Here is a 21,104-nt window from a genome sequence, read left to right as displayed (position 1 = left end):
ATTATAGAGCCATCAGCCTAACTAGCCTGATCTGCAAGGCCATGGAATGGATTATCATGGACCTCATTAACAAAGACATTGGCAACCTCCAAATACTTGATCCCATGCAATTTTGCTTCATCAAGGGGAGACCATGTCTTCTAAATTTGGTCCACTTCTTTGAGACAGTCACCAAAGCCATGGATGAGGGAAAGTGAACTAGTCCATTACTTTAAAGTCTGAGGTTAATACAGAATTAGAAATGACACAAGACACCAAGGTTCAAACTTAATTTATTAAACAAAAACTTACTAAATACACAGAAAAACTAATAAATCATGTATAACTAATAAATCATGTACTTACAAGCATATGCATAAACAAAATCATCTTTGCCACTGATAGGAAGACTTCAATCCTATTCAGTGCAGCTATCTGTTCAGTCAAGGCAGGGCTGAAACTGGCAAAATGGCTCTATGCTCAGTTCAGGCTGATGCTGTGATCAAATCCTGATGATGATGATGATTTCCATTTTTGCCTTTGAGCTTTTTATAGTCTTGAACAAATAACAGGGTCATTAGGTTCAACTAATGACATATTGATCACAAGCTCATCATGAGTTGATGGAATATTTTAGAAAATTACAGATCATTTCCTAAGTTGTAAACAAGTCTTTGGTCATATGCCTTACTTCCATTTTCTGAAGAACAGTTAGCCCACAAAACTTGTGATATAGTTCCTTCTTGAAATCCCCATATTCTGGTAAACATCTTTCAAGCTGATAAAAAACTTACAGGTCAACAAAAGTTCAGTTATACCAGTAATCAGTGAGCAAGGCCTGCTCTTAAGCATATTGTATTGTTACAATATTAGCAGCATATAGTATTGTAGCAGCATGTCAGATCAAGCAATAGTCAAACATACACAGTGGTACTTGGTTCGAGGCATAACAAGAACCAGGTAGACTGTGTGGATCCAAATCAGGAAGATAGTGCACACTGCCTACCTTGACCTGGCCAGTGCCTCTGACACTATTCCCAACTCAGGCATAATAGATAAACTCTCTCAACTAGGCATCAATCCATATGTTACCAGATGGGTAGCAAGCTGGCTCACTGATAGAACCTACCTAGTCAAAATAGGGGAAGCCACCTCAAGCAGTAGACCCGTAACAAGTGGCATACCCCAGGCTTTGGTCTTGGGGCCTCTGTTAGTTGGGATATACTTTTCTGAGGTGTGGGCCAAAACCAGTGGACTATGGCTGACAAAGTTTGCAGATGACTCCAAGCTGGGTGCTATCATCAATTTCCCTAGTGATGTGCACATCCTTCAAGAGGGTCTCACTCAGACAAATGATTGGTGCCAGAAACATGGTCTCAAGCTGAATACCAAAACATGCACCATCATCCCCTTTGGGAGAGAGACATCCATACAAATTACCACATTAATAACAATGTCCTAAGCATGCAATCAGTCATGAGGGATTTGGGCACCCAGGTCGATAGCAACTTGACATTTGACCACCATGTTGCTTCCGTTGTATGGTAAGCCTTCTACATAGCAACCTGACTTTTGACCACCATGTTGCTTCCGTTGTATGGAAAGCCTTCTACATGGCCCACCTCATAAGTAAGGGTATCTCATCCAGGGGACAATAAGATCATAACATCCATGTATTCTTCCCTTATAATGCCCATTATTGAGTACAGTGCTTTTGACATGTACCTCGCAAAACACATGCAGCAGCTGAAGAGACCACAGAGGTTCCTCACAAGGAGAATCCAGGGCCTCAAACATCTACCATGCACAGATAGGCTAAAAGCCCTAACCCTCTATTCAGTTTCATACAGTCTTCTCAGAGGTGACCTATGTCTGGCATACAATGCGATCATGGACCACACCTTGAAGGGACTACTGCATATCCACTAGTCAAGCTCCACTCGAGTAACCTGCATGCATGGCCTCAACCTGGTCTGTGACATTGACAAGACTTGGTGGGACAGATTTGTGTCCCAGAGACTCCCCCATCTATGGAATAGACTTCCTTTCCACATCAAGCAGAGTACCTCATTAGTGCAACCTGGATAACTGGATAGGAAACAGAAAATATACTCCTGGGATTCCACCCATGTCCCTACTGGACAGGGGCATTAGGTGCTGATTTGTCTAAACATGGGGTAAACTCTTGGCCTGGCTTATAAGGGCCTTAAGGCCAAAACCTAGTAACATTCTATGATATTATGATCTTATGACTGTTGCAGGATATTTCTAAGTGCATGAGAGCACCCACTCCCATATGTTGTGAAAGACATCCAAGGCTTATGCAGGTATGTTTGTCTCATACCAACGAAAAAATTTTCTTCAGCAAAATTAATCAGAGGGAGAAACACGGCAGAAATAATATAAAAAACTTTAATACGGTTAACGATTTCACATCACAGATGCTTCTTCAGACCATGAATGAAACAAAATAAGCTAAAACCACTTTATATACTTCTAAAACTCTACCAAATTGCTGTTAATTAATTGATTACATCTATTCAGAACTCGAATTAAAGAGACAGCATACTAATAGGTATCTTGCCAAAAACATATTACAGCTTGCTAACCCTAACAATACAATAGACAAACTGACATTCCATCAGTGAAATGAAAATCAATAAAATAGGTTTATACACAAAACAAGTACAGAGTTTTTAATAAAACATGAGCAATATATGCAGATTTTATAAATGTCTTGTTTTTAGATAGGGTTTAATAGATATTTTATCACTGAGCCCTGGTTCTTTTTCTGCCTGTAACTCAATAATCCATTTTAACTCTCATTTCCAATTCAAAGTTATTGAATGAAAGCATCTGTGATGTGGAAGCGTTAACCGTATTAAAGTTTTTTATATTATTTCTGTCGTGTTTCTCCCTCTGATTCATTTTGCTGAAGAAAAATCACATTTAACCAAGAGATATGAATGCTGTCAATTTTGCCCTCATTGAAAATACATCTGACATAATAGGGACTAGGTATTCTGAAGTGTATAGTAAGTTCCAGTGAAATTATTTATTTTGGGTCAGGCAATCCCAAACAAAGTTTTTATGCCTATGTCATGGTTTGTGACAGAAACTGACATGAGTTTTCCCATAGGTTGCTGTCACTTGTAAAATTAAGGGTAGACATATGGAAACCTTCATTCATGTAGAGGGTGGTAGAAAATAAGAATTGGTAATTCCTCCAAAACCATGGTAATTAATGTATGGCAACTGTATCCAGATCATATATATATATATGTATATATATATATATATATATATATATATATATATATATATATATATTTATTTATTTTATTTATTTATTTGCAGTTGGTTTACCAGGATAGTCCATTGGGCCAAAAGAACCCGTTTTCAATGGAGTCCTGGGGAGAAAAGCTCCAATATAGACAAAATTAGGTACATACAATAACTACAAGATAATTATACAGAGTAGAGATAACAATTAATACATATAGGCTTAAATTTGAGAAACATTCGAAAATGGGGAGGAAAAGCAGCGATATAGGCAGAATTAGGTACATGTTGTGACTACAAGACAGTTATAAAGAGTAGAGATAAAACATTAGTACATTTAGGCATAAATTTGAGAAACATTCAAAAATAAACAGTATTGAGATATGCCATCAGAGAAGTTATTGAAGAGGAAACACAGAATGTCTTTATTAAATAACTATAGTGAGGGAACATAAGCTTTGATAGGATAAGGGTGAGGGGAATGGAATGTTATAGATCTATGAGGAGGGAGCAAGAACAATCCCATTGGGATCTTAGATATATGTGAAGTGATTTTTTGAACATGTATTTGTTAGTGATAGTACGAATGGATGGAGGAAGTGAGTTCCAGAGACGGGCAAGGTTAAAAGATAATAAGTGTTTGCCTGGGGGATGACATGGTTTGTGTACTACTAATAGGTTTTGATTGTTAGACCTTAGGACTCTGTTTGGTAGGTGCATTTTGAAGGCAGAAGACAGGGAGGGACAAAGAGGAGGGCTGAAAATGAGCTTATGAGCGAAAGTCAGCTGAATATATGTAAGCTGATTTGGTAATTCAAGCCAATTTAATTTTTGAAGAGAAGAGCAATGGTGGGTAGAGGACCTGTGGCTGTTGGCGAATTTGGCTATTTTGTTATAGTAAGTTCGAAAATACACTTCTTCGAACTCACACAGTAGACCCTGGGTAGCACAAAAGTGCACTTAATCGAAAGTGCACTTTTGCGAAACCCGCTTCAGCGAACGGGCTACTACTGACTTTAGTGCAGTAGTTACAGACCTTAGGGTTAGGGCGCGGGTCATTGTAAGGGGATAGCCCTACTAGCTATCCCCTTACCATGATGCACACCCTAACCCTAAGGTCAATAACTACCACACCACAGTGGAGGACATAGCAGGTTTTTTTGCTGTCCTCCACTGTGGTGCGATCCTTTCGTAGAAGCTGAGTTCGTGAAAGTGCACTTTCGAATAAGTGCACTTTTGCGTAACTGAGCAGTCTACTGCTCTTTTTCGAATATGTGGTATTTGATGAAAAAAGCAGTAGACCTATATATATATATATATATATATATATATATATATATATATATATATATATATGTGTGTGTGTGTGTGTGTTTGTGTGTGTGTGTGTGTGTGAATTTCTACACAATACCATTTTCCTAAAATTGCAAGGAAGTAAATAAAAAGATTATAAAGCTAATTTTCATGTTCACATTTTTCCTGCTTGGCTTTAACAATATGTCATTGGCAATTTTCAAATCCTTTTGACGAAAATATACAAAAAATAAGAATATTTATTAATCGGTTGACTAACTGATTAATTAGGGACAAATGGAAAAGGAATAACCTTATTATAAATGGTCAGGGTAAACAATGGAAAATATACTTAAAAGCATGAGACAAGTAGCATGACATTTTTGCAGATTTAAACATGATGCATCAGATACCATAAAGGCTTGTCTGAGTCTATGCATCAGAGAGTTATTCAGGAAGTGAGACATGAAGTGAAGGACACTTTTAGTGGGTATAGTTTTATTTAATTTTAATAGTAACAAGGTTACCAATTAATTTAGTAAAACAGATTTGATTGCTTTTTCTGCTAAAGAAAAGGGTTTCAGCAATATGGCTGGAAGATGGCACAGAGGGTTAAGGCAGTAAACTGCAGTTCCTCTGGTATAGGGTGTAATTCTTCCATTTTTAATTTGCTTACTGTGTGATGCTGAACAAGTCACTTAACTAGATATTGCTTTCAGGTTGTTTCTGAAAAAGTGACTGTGGTTCCAGTGAACATACCTGGTCAATAGAATGGTGTTATTGGGGTGCAACAGGATTTGGTTTATAAAAGAACAGGATAGAAAATACATGATTTTAATGCATATCAGGACAAAAAGAGGGAAAATTAACATTGCGGATTTTCATGTGGAAGTGAACAATTAAGGAATAAATGCAAAATGGTTGTCAATATACAGCAGAAATTTGTGGAAGACAAGTCTTGACTTTTAACACAAGAAGCCAGATAGGTAGGTGTTTCTAGAGTTAGCACAGATAAATAAAATGCATTCATTCTCAGGGAGAGAGGTAAGAATGGGTGTGATAATTATACTGCACAACCATTTCAGGTAGTGAAATTAAATTTAAATATCATTTTGGTACACCTTAATAGTTGTAAATGTTCTGTATGCCAAAGGACCTGATGGCTCACTATGGTGAATTTAAATATCATATAGGTACACCTTAATAGTTGTAAATGTTCTATATGTCAAAGGAGTTGGTGGCTCACTATGGCATGGATAACCAATCTGTTTCCATGTTGGGGGAATAAGATTTTTTAAAAGGGCTCTTAAGTATAAGGTTTGTGATTGTAATCTTGCTATGCTTCATGTGTAGGACATTAGTAAAATAAAACAAGTCAGTTCTAGGGAATTAATAATAATTATAGAGTATATATATATATATATATATATATATATATATATATATATATATATATATATATATATATATACACACACACACATATAATTGTATGGAGTAAGTGCTAACATTCATGCACTCTAGCCAGCAGGTGTGTTTCTAACTTAGTGTTCATTTTTCTTGTACTTCATGTCTATCCTACTGAGTTATTTCTCAGTATAAATCTGAAGATAAAGTAATCAGATGGTTATCTGAAGTAGCTTAGACTCAGATCTCTTATACCCATTTTTAAATAGATAAAATGAATCAATGGAAGAACTGTGAAGCACAAAGCTCTCAACCTTCTATCTCGAAAATGTGGAACACCACCTCTCATAATGTGGAACAAATGGGCAAAATGTGGAACACTCACTAACATCTTATAACTTCAGCTGAGAAGGTCACAGGATGGCTAATTGTGTTACTTTATACTTATAAAATGTTCTTCTGATGAAGTTGTATGATTCAGTATGGTTTCCCAATGATGACAGTTAACACAGTCTTCTAACACTGAATGTGTGACCGACCCTTTCCATTCGGACCATGGACATTTTAAGACTCAAAATAAGGAATGTTTCTTGTAATGAGGTACACTTGAGAGGTATGGCTGAGTATAATATTGAAATATCAAAATCATATAAGTGTCAGAACAGATTTTCTCTAGAAGAATTATTTCAGACATTACAAGCATCAAAATGGATTCTGTATTTCAGATCAGAAACTGTTCTGCATCCTGAAAGCTTTGAGTACAGCAATTATATGTTACCATTTTGAATGAAACTCACAGAAATGCTTTGTTAAGAAACAAAGGAATATTATAGAACATTGTTTGCTTGAGTGAAACAGTTATAAATATAAATAATATATCTTTATAGTTTGACCTTGTTTTGTTCCAAATTCTAAATTGAATAATGCATTGTTTATGTGAAGAAAAAGTTATTGCGTGGATGAAATAAAAGGAACATGGTACTGTAATGAGAAACTGTAAACATGTAGCAACATTGACAGGTTCTGAATAATGATTTTATATTTCTATTTTCAATTTACTGTCAGTTAAGGATGTGAGTTATGATTGGAAGGAATTTTCCAGAATATGTTTTTCCATGTTCTTAGACGCTGTAGAATGTACTGTATGTATGAAATCATGTTAGACAGTCTATACTGAATAGTAAACTTCTTGCCTTGAACTGTTTTTGTGCCTTAGTAAATTTACTGCATTAGTAGGGCAATAAGGAATATCTCAATATTGGACACCCACTTTAGTTTATCAGACAATCATTTTTTTTTCTGTAAACCCTCTCTCAGTTACAAAATTAAACTATATCTAAATTAACAAATTATCCATAATGACTTGTTCTTTTGTTTGAATTGTTAAATCAGAATTGGGTGCCTTCTGTGTGGAGTCTGCATATCTTCACTGTGGTCGCATGGGTTTCCTCAGGGTGCTCCGGTTTCCTCCTACATCCCAAAGACATGCTGTAGGTGGATTGGACACTCTAAATTGGCCATAGGTATGAGTGTGTGCATGTGTGTGCCTTCTGTGGAAGGTTGGGCGCCGGGCTGGCAACTCGACACCGTAAAACTCAACTGCGAATCATGAGTGGACAGGTGATCCGCTGTGGCGACCCCTAAATGGGAAAAGCCGAAAGAAGAAGAAGAAGAAGTTAAATCAGAATGAAATGTCAGGCAATGAATCATATCTTCTTCCTAGATTGATGATAACTACAGCTGCTACAGTGTTAATAATCTTCACCTGTAATACCTTAACAGTACTAGTTGATATTTATTTGCATTCAGCTTATTAACAGGATTTATAACTTGGCAATCACCTCCTACAGACTCTGGTAACATTTAAGTCAACAATTTCCATAATCAGAACCCTATCTGACTTCAATATTTTTTTAATCTACATATATGATGATGAGCAAAATAAAGTTGCTGGAGTGATTGTTTGCCATTTTCAGACTAGTGTATGGTCTTGCTATTTTAAGACTGCACATATACCATAATGCATTATGTTACTAAGCCTGTTAGAGCTGGGGTATGAGATGCTGATGTGTTAACAAAAGTCTGTTGTGTAGCCATGTTCTTTTCAAAACAAGTTATTTATTTGTGCAGGCAAGTGGCATATGCCAACAGTTTTAAGACCTAATATTTAAACAACACGTGTCCATTGTTGTAAGAAAGCCATTCTGTATAGCACAACTTATAAACAAAGGGATTATGTCTAGATCTAGGGATGTCATCTTCCACCTTTACTCAGCCCTCAATAGGCCAATCATTGAATATAATGCACCCTATGGGGTTTATTTCTCCAGAAGCATGCAACAACTAGGACACCTACAGAGATACCTTACTAAAAGAATACAAGGCCTAAACAGCATGCCCTACATGGATCATCTCAAAGCCCTGTCTCTATACTCAGTCTACTACAGACTGCTAAGAGGTGACCTGTGTCTGGCACACAAGGCATCACCCAACCCAATACTGATGGATTTACTGCATATCAGCAGGTCAAATGGCATAAGAAATACTTGGTCTGGGGATCTAAACCTCTTCTTCAGTATCAACAGAATGGTTTTGGGGTGGAACATATATCTAGCAGTGGATACTGCTGTTCTGAAGCAGACTCCCCGCCACATAAAAAAATTTATTCCTGTCCATATTCAGGGCAACTTGGATCTATGTCTGGAAAACAGAAAATTTACTCAAGAACTAACCCTTGTACTAATAATGGACAGAGTCAGCTTCTAAATGCTGTATCCCTTAATGGGTCCCCTCAAATTACATAGAATTACAGATAACCATAAATTAGACAAACTACCAGAGGACACCCTACATGTCCCTAGATGACCATGTTAGATATCTGAGAGGATTTAAAAAATTCCCTATTAACAAGAACTCCATTATTTTAAGAGACAATTAACTGGAACACCCATCCTTCCTAGGTAAGGTATGTCCAAATGTTCTTCAACTTAACACAATTTCCATGGAACAGAACAAATAGTTTATAAACCCACTACAGGATATAATATTCAATATTGAGTCACCACAAATATAACCTCTACATTTACTGTTCACCTGGTCTCTCCTTCCACATTTATGTCAGACAATAAAATTGTGACATTTGCCTTCAAAATCTCTAAAGCCCCTGAAAACATATCTGAAGTTAAAGACTTCAAGCAGGTAAACCTCATATAATTATTTGATGAAACCTCAAAATTCATTTATAACAGCACCAGTTCAGATGCTGGCAAAGAAGTCAGCTTCACAAAGGAGTCTCTACTCACCACTTAAAGCAAATACATAGAATTCTTACGGCCACGGAGTTCCCAATAAGTGCTCGTTCACCTCAAAAAACAGAATATAATGTACCGAATTCAACGATCACCAGCCACTGAGAAATTCAAACATTTATTTACAAGATGATACAAGAATAAAAGCTGAATGAGAACATAAACTGTTAGTTAAGCGCTTTCACCCATCATAATGGGCTTCTTCAGAACACTCCATACTTTGTTAATGCGCCTTAAATAACTTATTTGGTGCCAAAATGTGTTCAAATTCTTAAAGACATATTGCACTTCAATCCTAACCTCCTAATAATAATAATAACATTCCTTAAGTTATGAACACACATTCTGATACACACCTAAATTAAAATGAGTATATAATAATATTTATCAAAACCAATCTGTCTAAGAACAATCTTTAAAACATTTTAAAAATTTTCAAAAATTTAAAAATAGTCATCACTTAGCTATCATACTAATATAACCAACGATATTCTTATATGAATTTATAACCCCATATTTACCCATCATTATCCTATATGTATGGGGTATATATTGAATATTGACATGTTGTTATCAAATCCATTTGACATAACTATATAAGAATTCAATCATCGCTATGAACTAATGATGAAAAACATACTGAAAACATGCCATTTCTCACGTGTACGATGGCTTCTAAGTTCATTTACTGATAATAACAAAGTACACATTTTATTAAACAATTCCTAGACTAAAATGCATATTATAATATATACTAATAAAAACATGTTGAAATGAAGTCGGAATACAAATTCCTCACTCAGTCCGGTCAGTATATACGGAATATCTACTGATATCCCTTACTGGCCGTCTTGAGCTAACACCGATCTGTCGTTTCAAATCTAAATAATAAATTTACATCAAATACTTCAACATTATACCACAGAGATGGAACAGCCTCAGATGTATGCAATACTAAGGCTAGTCATACATCCATTTCCCATTTTTCACACAAGGACAGGAGAGAGGGCAGCCAATACAATAAGGGCATCAATGACTTGGAGGACAGTATTCCCATTCCTAATGGACAGAGTTCAAATGGGAGAAGATGCCCGATTTATATAGATCAGCCTTTAAACACCACGGAGCCACTTAATAGTAGCAAGATGAATTTATCAGACTTTACATTTGATTTTTCAGTCTATGATATTGATGAACAAGCTAATAGACTGGGTGCCAAACCTAAGAGACTTATTCCAACCAAGACATATTCCAATGTGGTCGGGAGAACCATACATAATTACAAAGGTACTGTGAGAGATACCAATCAACATCCTGAGATCACTGGAAGAGGTGATAATATTCATGAGACTCAATTTAATCAGTTTTTAAATAAGGACTGTGATTTTGATAAAACCAAACAAGTTTTGGAAGTAAATAATATTAATAAGGGTACCAGGGGTACTTTAAAGGAGATGATTTACTCCATGGGGAAGAATCTTAAGAATATTAATGGTGCAAAAACTGACAATTCATATATTAGGAAATGTATTGAGATGAAAATTGTACCAAAAGGGTTAAGATTTTTCAAAGTACCGATGGGTATCATAATGACTGAAAATGCAAAAGATGAATTCAATCAATTTTTTGATGAATGTGGTACAAAGTTCATGCAATTACTGTTAAAGTATAATGATGAAAAGTTAAGCAAGTTAATACAGGAGACGGAGAATTTAAATGAGCAAATAACCAAAGATTTATTATTCCCTGAGTGGGATAGACTTTATAAGAAACAATTTAATTTAGCCGAAAGGTGGATGCAAAATCTTTGCACAACTAAACACAAAAAAATTTATAGGGATCTGAATCAATACAAGAATGGGATGGCGTACATATGGCGTAGGGAGAAATTAAGTTGGAGAACAAACAAGTATACAAGTCAAGATGACAATTATATGGAAAGGAATATAGTGAGGGAACAAAAGTATAGTGATTCACATTTTTGGAGGGATCAGGAAGTACAGGGGCAACCATATCGAAACGATTATACGAGAGGAAGGGGGAGGGACAACAAGAGGAGGTGGTAAGTGTGGATACCGCCAGAAGTCCCAAGAAAGATAGGATAAGAAAAGTGGGGCAACTCACATATACCTTAAATGGTTTTAATATTTATAATTATTCTAATTTAGAAATACATGAAGGGCATTTTAATATTTTAGCCAAGGGGATGAAATATATACCCACACCCCGGTTCAATTTGGTTGACAATTTATGTGAATTGAAAAAAATTTACTAGGAAGATGAATTTGGCTATCATGTTTAAAGATAGACCTAGTAAAAATCAATATCACCAAGAGAATGAACACAGTCATAGGAACACAGAATTTGGTCTGAAAAGTACTTATATACCCCCGGGACATCCAGCAGTTGAAATGTATGAGAAAATAGTGACTCGGGAGCAATACAATTTGCACAGCAAATATAAAAACAATGAGTATAGCAACAATTAAACAGCAAAAGAAAAGGAAACTTTATCTGAACTTCAAAAGGACCCAAACATCAGAGTTATGAAACCAGATAAAGGAGGAGAAATTGTTATATATGAGAGCATGGAGTACAATAAGAGAATGTATGATATATTACATAGTACAGGTAATTAAGAATCTATTTCACTTAATGAAATTAATATTGCATATAGGAGAACTGATTCATACATGGAGGAGTTTCTAATTGATGGCAGAATCAGCAATGAGATATATAATTTAATGATAGTCAAATTTCCAAAGTTAGCAACACTAGTAGGTATACCTAAGATACACAAAAATTTGGAAGATCCTCCTTTTAGACCCATTATCTCTGGTAGTGACTCCAAAACATTTCCTATAGGAAAATTTATTGATGTGAGACTCAAACATATATATGATAAGATACCGCATATGGTAAAGGATTCTTGGGAATTTTTGAGGGAATTCCCTATAGAAGTATGGAAGAAAGGATGGATATTTCTCACGATAGATGTGATTGATTTATTTTCGTGTATCCCGAAAACTGAAGGACTTGAAGCTTTCTGCAATAGTGTAACCAAATATTCTGATTTAGAATGGGATGAAGTAGGTCTCACTATGGAATGCATGAGTTTGGTACTTGATAATAATTTTATCTACTTTGAAGGGGAGCATTTCAAGCAGACTAGGGGGTAGCAATGGGAGCAGCTTGTGCTCCCATTTTTGCCAACTTAGTCATGTTAGATTGGGAACAAAACATCTTGTTTCCCAGTAGTTGTTTTACCAACATCATGCACTACTCTAAATTCCTGGATGACACATATGTCCTATGGAATTCAAGTATAGATAAGTTGGAAGATTTCATCCAGTTTTTGAATTCTAGCAGTGAATTTTTAAAATTCACATATTCCTACAATGTTGCTGGAATAGCTTATTTAGATACATATATATATATATATATATATATATATATATATATATATATATATATGAACAGGAAGGGAAATTACATTCCAAACTCTATAGGAAAAATACATTTTCGAATGATTATTTGGAGTTTGGTAGTTACTATCCCCCTAAGCTCAAATACAAAATTTTTAAAGGACAATGTATTAGGGCCTCACGCATGACATCAGATTATAATATACTACTTATCGAAATACAAAATATAACCAATATGTTTAAAGATAGGGGATATCCGATGGATGTGTTAAATGAATGGGGGGAGAAATATAAGCCCCTGTTAGGATCAAGTACTGTTACTTCTAGTGAGATAATTTCTATCAACATCAATACTAATAAGGGGACAACAGTGAACAAAAACCCTCAGAGAGCTTTTATTATGATATATTGCCCCGTTTCAGGGGATATCAGGAACATAATTTTTAAGTACTGGTATCTTATTACTGGTGATCCTGTTCTATCTGAGATTATGGGAACAAAACCTGGAATAGTATATAAGATGGGAAAGAATCTAAAAAGATTATTGGGACAACAAACACAAATTAACAATACTAGAAACACATTAAGGGAGAACCAGACTATAAGAAGTGGTCGTTGCAATCAATGCAAATATATTAATGAAGTGAAGGAGGTAACGATTTTCAATACTATGAAATCCAGGATAAAATTTATTAGAGGTAATTGCAATACTAAAATGGTAATATATATTGCGGTTTGTAAACAATATCCAAGTTTCTATGTGGGAAAAATGGAGAGAAGTTTAAATAGACGCATTTATGAACATGTATATGATATTAGGAAGAAAGACACTACTAATGCCCTCTTTAGACACATAGAAGCTAAAGGCCATACACAAGGATTTGAATTCGCAATTATAGATATTATCAAACAGGATCCTAGAGGTGGAGATCAAAAAACTGTTTTAAGTTTTAAAGAAGCATGGTGGCAATTATACCTAGATGCAACTACATCACCTGGATTAAATGACAGTGTTTCATTGAAATCCATCTTATCTATCTAACAGTAGATGTCCCCTATAAATTGATATAATATAATACAAAATAGTGGATAAGTATTTTGAACTCACAACATAGAAGATGACAAACAGGCGGGATTATTGAACTTTAAAATATATTTATTATTAAATATTTATGAACAAATATTTTTCATTTCAACTTACAAGAACATATTATTAACTAGGGTTATTTCATTCCATTTTGTTATAGATTTGTTAGAAAAAATGTTTATTATTTATGAATCATCGCCTAGTCACAGGAAGGTCATTTTAAACTTGTTTGAAGCAGATGAATTCCTGAACATAGTGTTCTATTAATGGAAATAGATAGTTTACACCAACATAACAACAATGACAGCATTCTGTCAGGAGTAAGGAGGTAGTAGTGATGATAAATATAATAGAGTATTTTTACACCTATAGTAAGGGTGTTTTTAATATAGGAGTCTATGTAATAGTTATTATATCATTATTCATCCACCATCTGTTGGGGGAATGATATGATATAGCTAGGCACTAATAGGAACATAAGTAATTTGAATAACAGGTGAGATAAAGTAAACATTACTCACACTATTTATAACGTCTGGAAATGTTCATTAGTTATTATGCATCCACCGATAATTTTGATCACGGCTTGTTGAAATATTTGATGTAAATTTATTATTTAGATTTGAAACGACAGATCGGTGTTAGCTCAAGACGGCCAGTAAGGGATATCAGTAGATATTCCGTATATACTGACCGGACTGAGTGAGGAATTTGTATTCCGACTTCATTTCAACATGTTTTTATTAGTATATATTATAATATGCATTTTAGTCTAGGAATTGTTTAATAAAATGCGTACTTTGTTATTATCAGTAGATGAACTTAGAAGCCATCGTACACGTGAGAAATGGCATGTTTTCAGTATGTTTTTCATCATTAGTTCATAGCGATGATTGAATTCTTATATAGTTATGTCAAATGGATTTGATAACACCATGTCAATATTCAATATATACCCCATACATATAGGATAATGATTGGTAAATATGGGGTTATAAAGTCATAAAAGCATATCGTTGGTTATATTAGTATGATAGCTAAGTGATGACTATTTTTAAATTTTTGAACATTTTTAAAATGTTTTAAAGATTGTTCTTAGACAGATTGGTTTTGATAAATATTATTATATACTCATTTTAATTTAGGTGTGTATCAGAATGTGTGTTCATAACTTAAGGAATGTTATTATTATTATTAGGAGGTTAGAATTTGAACACATTTTGGCGCCAAATAAGTTATTTAAGGTGTATTAACAAAGTATGGAGTATTCTGAAGAAGCCCATTATGATGGGTGAAAGCGCTTAACTAACAGTTTAGGTTCTCATTCAGCTTTTATTCTTGTATTGTCTTGTAAATAAATGTTTGAATTTCTCAGTGGCTGGTGATCGTTGAATTAGGTACATTATATTCTGGTTTTTGGAGGTGAATGAGCACTTATTGGGAACTCCGTGGCCATAAGCTTTCTTGTCAATTTTTGGAAATACATAGAATTAACAACCCCAAACAGAGCAAAATACAATGGGAATGTGAAAAGTATATCACCTTAAGGGTCCACCAAAATAAATAAGCTTTAGTAAAAGAAAAAAGCTCCTTAGCAAATACAAACCTCATAGGTTCATAGGTTGGTACTAGGCTATTGGACCTAGGACCTATACAAGCTTAGCCATAACAATTCTCTGGATATTTCTTCCCACAATATTTACTTCAATGGACCTCTGTCTAGCAGGGCCACTGACATGATCTCATCCATTCGTCAAGGTTTCTCTTGAAGAGCGCCAAGGAGGTGCTCCGCTTGACATGTATGGGCAGTCTACTCCAGAGTATGGGGAGTCTCTGGGTCAGGAACCTAGCCCTCCAGCATGTTTTGTTCATTGTGATGACAAGGTTTAGATCCCTGGAGCGTGTGGCTCTGAGTGATTGGGATTTCTTTAAGTGGAGCATGTCCAACAGCTCAGGGTTTGACATGGCCTTGTATGTTAAGCAGAGATCACCCCTAAGTAGATGATATGCCACAGAGTATAGCTGGAGTTATTTAGACGGTCAGTATAGGGCATCTGCTTTAGGCCTGTGATTCTTTTAGTGAGGTACTTCTGTGGCCTTTCCAGCTGTTGCAGATGTCTTGTGAGGTACATACCAAATGGGGCATTGCCCTCTATAATTGGTCTAATGAGGGATAAGTACAGTGGGACAATGACCTCCTTTTTTCTTGATGAAAAGCCCTTACTGATGAGGTGTGCTACATAGAAGGATTTCCTGACTGTTGTGGCAATGTGGTTATCGAAGGTGAGACCACTGTCTACCTGTGTCCCTAAGTCTCTCATCACACTTTCAGTGTTTAGTGTACTGCCACCTATGTGGTAATTCATGGGTACATGTTTTTTCCCAAAGGGGATAACTATACATTACTTGGCATTAAGCTTGAGCCCATGGCTCTGGCACCAAGCATCTGTTTCTGTAAGGCCCTTTTGTAGAATATCCACATAATTTGGGGATTCAATAATGGCTCCCAGTTTGCAGTCATCTGCGAACTTTGTTAGCCAGACTCCCTTAGTGTAGACCTGTACTTCCGAGAAGTAGATGCCAAACAAGAGTGGTCCCAGGACTGAACCCTGAGGTACTCCACTTCTCACTTGTCTGGAGCTGGATTTGGAGTCGGTTAGTTTTACAGTCTGCGTTCTGTCAGTAAGCTAGTTGGCAACCCATCAAGTGACATATGGATTTATGCCCAGCTTAGTAAGTTTATCTATGATTCCAGAGTGGGGGATGGTGTCGAAGGCCTTGGCAAGGTCCATATAGGCTGTGTGGACCGCCTTACCCTCGTCCATAGCTCTGGAGACTGATTCAAAGAAGTCAATCAGCTTCAGAAGACAAGATCGGCCCTTCACGAACCGAAACTGGGTGGGGTCCAGTGTTTGAAGATTGCCAATGTCCTTGTTTATAAGTTCCATGATAATGCATTCCATGCCCTTGCAGATCAGGCTTGTCAGACTGATGGGATGGTAGTTCCCAGTATGCAAGGTGGATCGCCCCTTGTGGAGTGGGATAACTGTAGCTGTGCACCATTCAGTGGGCACAAAGCCTGAGGTGAGGTTATGATTAAACATGACACTTAGGTGAGGTGCCAGTTCATTTTGTAGTTCATGAAAAGGATATCATAAAAAAAACATTAATGGGAAACTAAAAAATACTGTTAGGACAATGAAAGCATCCCACAAACTTAGGGTAGCTTCTGAAGCTAAGGATAACTACAACTATTTCTTTAGCTATGTTAGGAAATTAAAGACAAATACCTAGCAATGTACAGAATGTATCCAAAATGGGTCCTCCCACCACAATTTAATATAGTTTTCCAATATAGCAGCAAATAAGATTAATGAAAGCTGCACTCCCAAAATATCTATTCAGACTCCTCCTATCCCAGAATCCCTTATACCCCAGTATTACCAATGTACCTGATCAAGAGGTAATGTCAAAGGCAAAGAAATGCTTCTCCATGGAACCTGACAATATGCCAAGATATTTAATAAATAGTGCCAAACATGCCTTCACATGAAATTCTCATATTGTTTAGCATAAGCTTAGCTACAGGATTTGTTTCTAAACTGTAGCACACCACAGTGGTTATGTCCTTCCACAGCAGTAGTCCAACTATACATTCTGTGAATTATATTCAGCCTTTTGAGCTTGATATGTAAAGCTATTATCATAAGTGATTTAATCAATTATGATATAAAATATCCCATTAGACCAGACCCTCTACAGTTTAACTTCATCAAAGGGAGATCCAACCTACTAAATGTTACACTTTGCTGTGAAGAAAGGTTAGTTTGGCTGTATTTTTTTGCTGTGATTTTGTTGCCTTTCTATATTTTTTTTACTGTAGTTTGTTTTCTTTTATTTTTCTTTTATCTTGTTTGTTTTCTCTGTCTGTAAAAACAGCATATTCTGTTCAGAGACCACAGCTCTCCTCTCTTGTCCCACAGAGAATTCTTTTCCCTCCTCCTCCACCCATTTGTCTTTCCTCCCACTCACTACTTTCTAGGCTCTTTGCCTAATCTTATGTTAATCTGATTCTCTATCTACTTTCTCTCTACTTTCAGAGTAAAGGAAAAAACATCACTTTCTAAATCCATCACTTGAAAACCTTCAAATTATCCAATTTTAAATTTATTGGCCATCCTTTTAAATTTCACAAAATCAAATAGTATACCCACCCTTCAAGTTTTTACTGTTTTTAAAAAATAGTAACTCTCACTAAAACCTTAACTTTTTAACAGGTAAAAACAAAGGATTACCTACTTTCTTACTAAACTCTCTAGTGCCTGCACACTGCATTCTTTTTTTTCTTTCCCACCTTTAAGCATCCTACTATGCACACTTTCTATTACCTGTAAGATCATCTCTACTTGACTCCTAGTAGACTTCTCTCTCTCTGTTAAACCTCTGTTAAACCTAGCCTAGTTAGCAGTACCTTGATACGGGCACTCTTATAGATAGACCCCTCAAAACCCCACCCCCATTTACCCCATTTTCGTCACCCACTTTTTTTTAATCTTTTTTGTCTAGTCCTAGTCCTATTAGAGGGATGTCAGTTGATCAGCTGCTCACTGCCTCTCTCAGCTGGCTGGTGAAGGAATATTGGGGCAATGTTACCAATAATTGTATGAACACAACACTCCCTCTCCTCTCCCAAAACAAACAAATACAAGAAGAAGATGCAGAGATGCAACTATAACTGGAGGCTGAGCTCTCTCAACATACTGGCAAGACCCAGTCAGGAGGGAGGAAGTTACCACCACACACTACTACCCCAGTCACACATGTACCCATCACAACCTCAAATCATACACATTACCCTGGCCACATTAGCCACCAACCAGACACACAAAACAACACACACCCTTAAGGCCACCACACATGCAAGACACAGACCTCATAGGTCAGGGTGACTCCAGACACCCAGACGCCAAGGCCAAACCTTACAGTCCAGACAACACTGTCAAGGGTCTCACCAGACTGAGTAAGGAGGCGCTCCATAACTGAAGCTGGTAGAGCTCTCACACAGTGGTACCTGCCTGCATCAGATATTGCTCAGCAGGTACAAATATACCTACTCAGGTCCTCGCTGGACTAAGACAAAAAGGAAGGGCGTGATGTCTGGCTATGCAGGCCATGGCAGGCACCACCCTGACCTGAGCAGCATCCCCAGGCACGTTGAGGCTATGCCAGAGAACAGATGCTTGATCTTCTGACCCTGACCTTGGCTTAAATCCTGGCTTCATCAGGCAGCCAATTTGCCTGCCAGCCTGGTGTCTGGATGACAACCATTATGCTTACTACGGCCAGCTTCAGAAGGGGAGCAATGTCTGTCTGCCTGGGATGACATGCTGGACAAGGCCCTTGCCACCCCTGGAGCGCCTTTGAAACACTCTCACCACCCCATGGTGGAGCCTTTTTAGAACACAAAACACAAAAGGTAAAAAGGCTCAATGCGGAAATTCAAAATCTCGCTGCTCAAATCACAAAAAAAACTCAGTATGGAGAACATCAATGTCTGTGCATCTCAGTCTACCTGGTTCAAGGCTTCTCAGAGCACCCCAGCATATCAGGTGAGCACTCTCATCAGGCTGCTCCGCCCCCCAATCCTCCCAATACTGAACCCAGGAGGTGGGGTATCCACCATTCCCAAAAGACAATCCACCCAATCAAGAAAGGGTGGCAACGACGCATGCTCATCGGACCATCCAGGTGCAATTAACCATAGGCCTCAAGACTCTACAAATTGTTGCAGTGCACAGAGGAGACCTCAAACATGCAAACCCCCACATGGCCTTCCGAAACAAACATTGGATAAATGTATAACCACCCCACCAAATAATAGGTGACTTCCCTAACCCTAATATAGACTGGGAACACAACTCATCAATATAGACTGGGATACACTACTCTAAAAAATTCATAAACTCAAAAGCCTCACAATTCTCCGAACAACATCCCCTCAGCCCACAAGGAATAGCCATCCCTCATCATCACCAATGGAACAGCATCTCACAATCATCAACAAACATAGGACCTCACACAACACTCATCAGATCGACTACTCTCTACACTGGGGAGGTCACTCCAGTACACCCCTCCTGATAAAAAGACCACAGTAAAGAACTTCTCGGAAAGCCGACTTCACACTTCTAAAGACTAGTTTCTAAAGAGACCAGGCCCCCGAACTTCACAGAAAACAGTACTCAAGCCGCTGAAACACAAGCTTCAGCCTCACTTCAAATACTGCAGGACTAAATGCAATCTCAAGCAGCCAAGCAAATACAAGACCTGCTTACCAAAAAAGGCAGGCCTGCCTGGGCCCACCCAAGCCAGTCACAAACTCCACAAAGGAGGAAAAACAGGCAAGATAGGGAGGAAGCTACTACAAGATAAAACACCCTTGATAAAGGTAAGACAAGATACAGGAAAATCAAAAATCATCAAAAGCCTCATTTGAAATAAAAATCTATAAAGAAACAGAGCAATCATTCAAAAGATCCAAAAAGACAATCATAAAGGCCTTCTTTAGCAATGTTGGAGATATCAGGAGGAAACTCCCAAATATATGTGAGAAACGGTGATAAAAGATTAGAAGATGCCAACATGACAGCTGACATGTTAAGTGCAACTGTCTCCCCCAGACATGTCAACCACTCCCCCCAAAAAGGAGAGATATCTATACCCCCAAACCCCTCCAACGCCCATCATCCCAAGTGAGAAAGCCCCAAACATCTCAAAAAAGCAGCATCCAGATCCATGGGCTCAAACCCCGCTGTCATGTCCATAACCCTCAACGAGTCCAGGAATTACAGCTAGGGACCACACTTAGGATTTAAACCCAGATGCGCTGGACTGTTGTCATTCAGGGCGACTGCATGCGTGGTCCCCCTCCACAAAGGCCACTGCTGTGCTGGTCCCTGGAAATTGGCGGTGCCTCCCTTGATACCAAAAATTACCGGCCCATTAGCTTGGAGGATCCTCATAATGGACATAATAAATAAAGACATCATTTTGGTATTCATAAAAGACAGTCCCCCAGTGCTTGTCTTTGATCCCATCAGTTCAACCTTCTTCAAAGGCAGATCATACCTTCAAAACACCATTGATTTTTGGAAACAAGGCACAAAAGCCATTCTAATGAGGAAGGGCTTAAGGTCTTCATACACACCCCACTGGTGAAATTTTCGAAAAACTACATTGTTAAATGTTAACCCATACATCACAAGATGTTAACCAACTGGCTGCAGAGACAGTTGCACCATGTCAGAGTGGCCAAACCCATGT

This window comes from Protopterus annectens, chromosome 7.part0 (assembly GCF_019279795.1).
Source record: "Protopterus annectens isolate FY-2018-M chromosome 7.part0, PAN1.0, whole genome shotgun sequence".
NCBI classification, from domain to species: Eukaryota; Metazoa; Chordata; order Ceratodontiformes; family Protopteridae; genus Protopterus; species Protopterus annectens.
Note: the sequence above shows the minus strand (reverse complement) of the source record.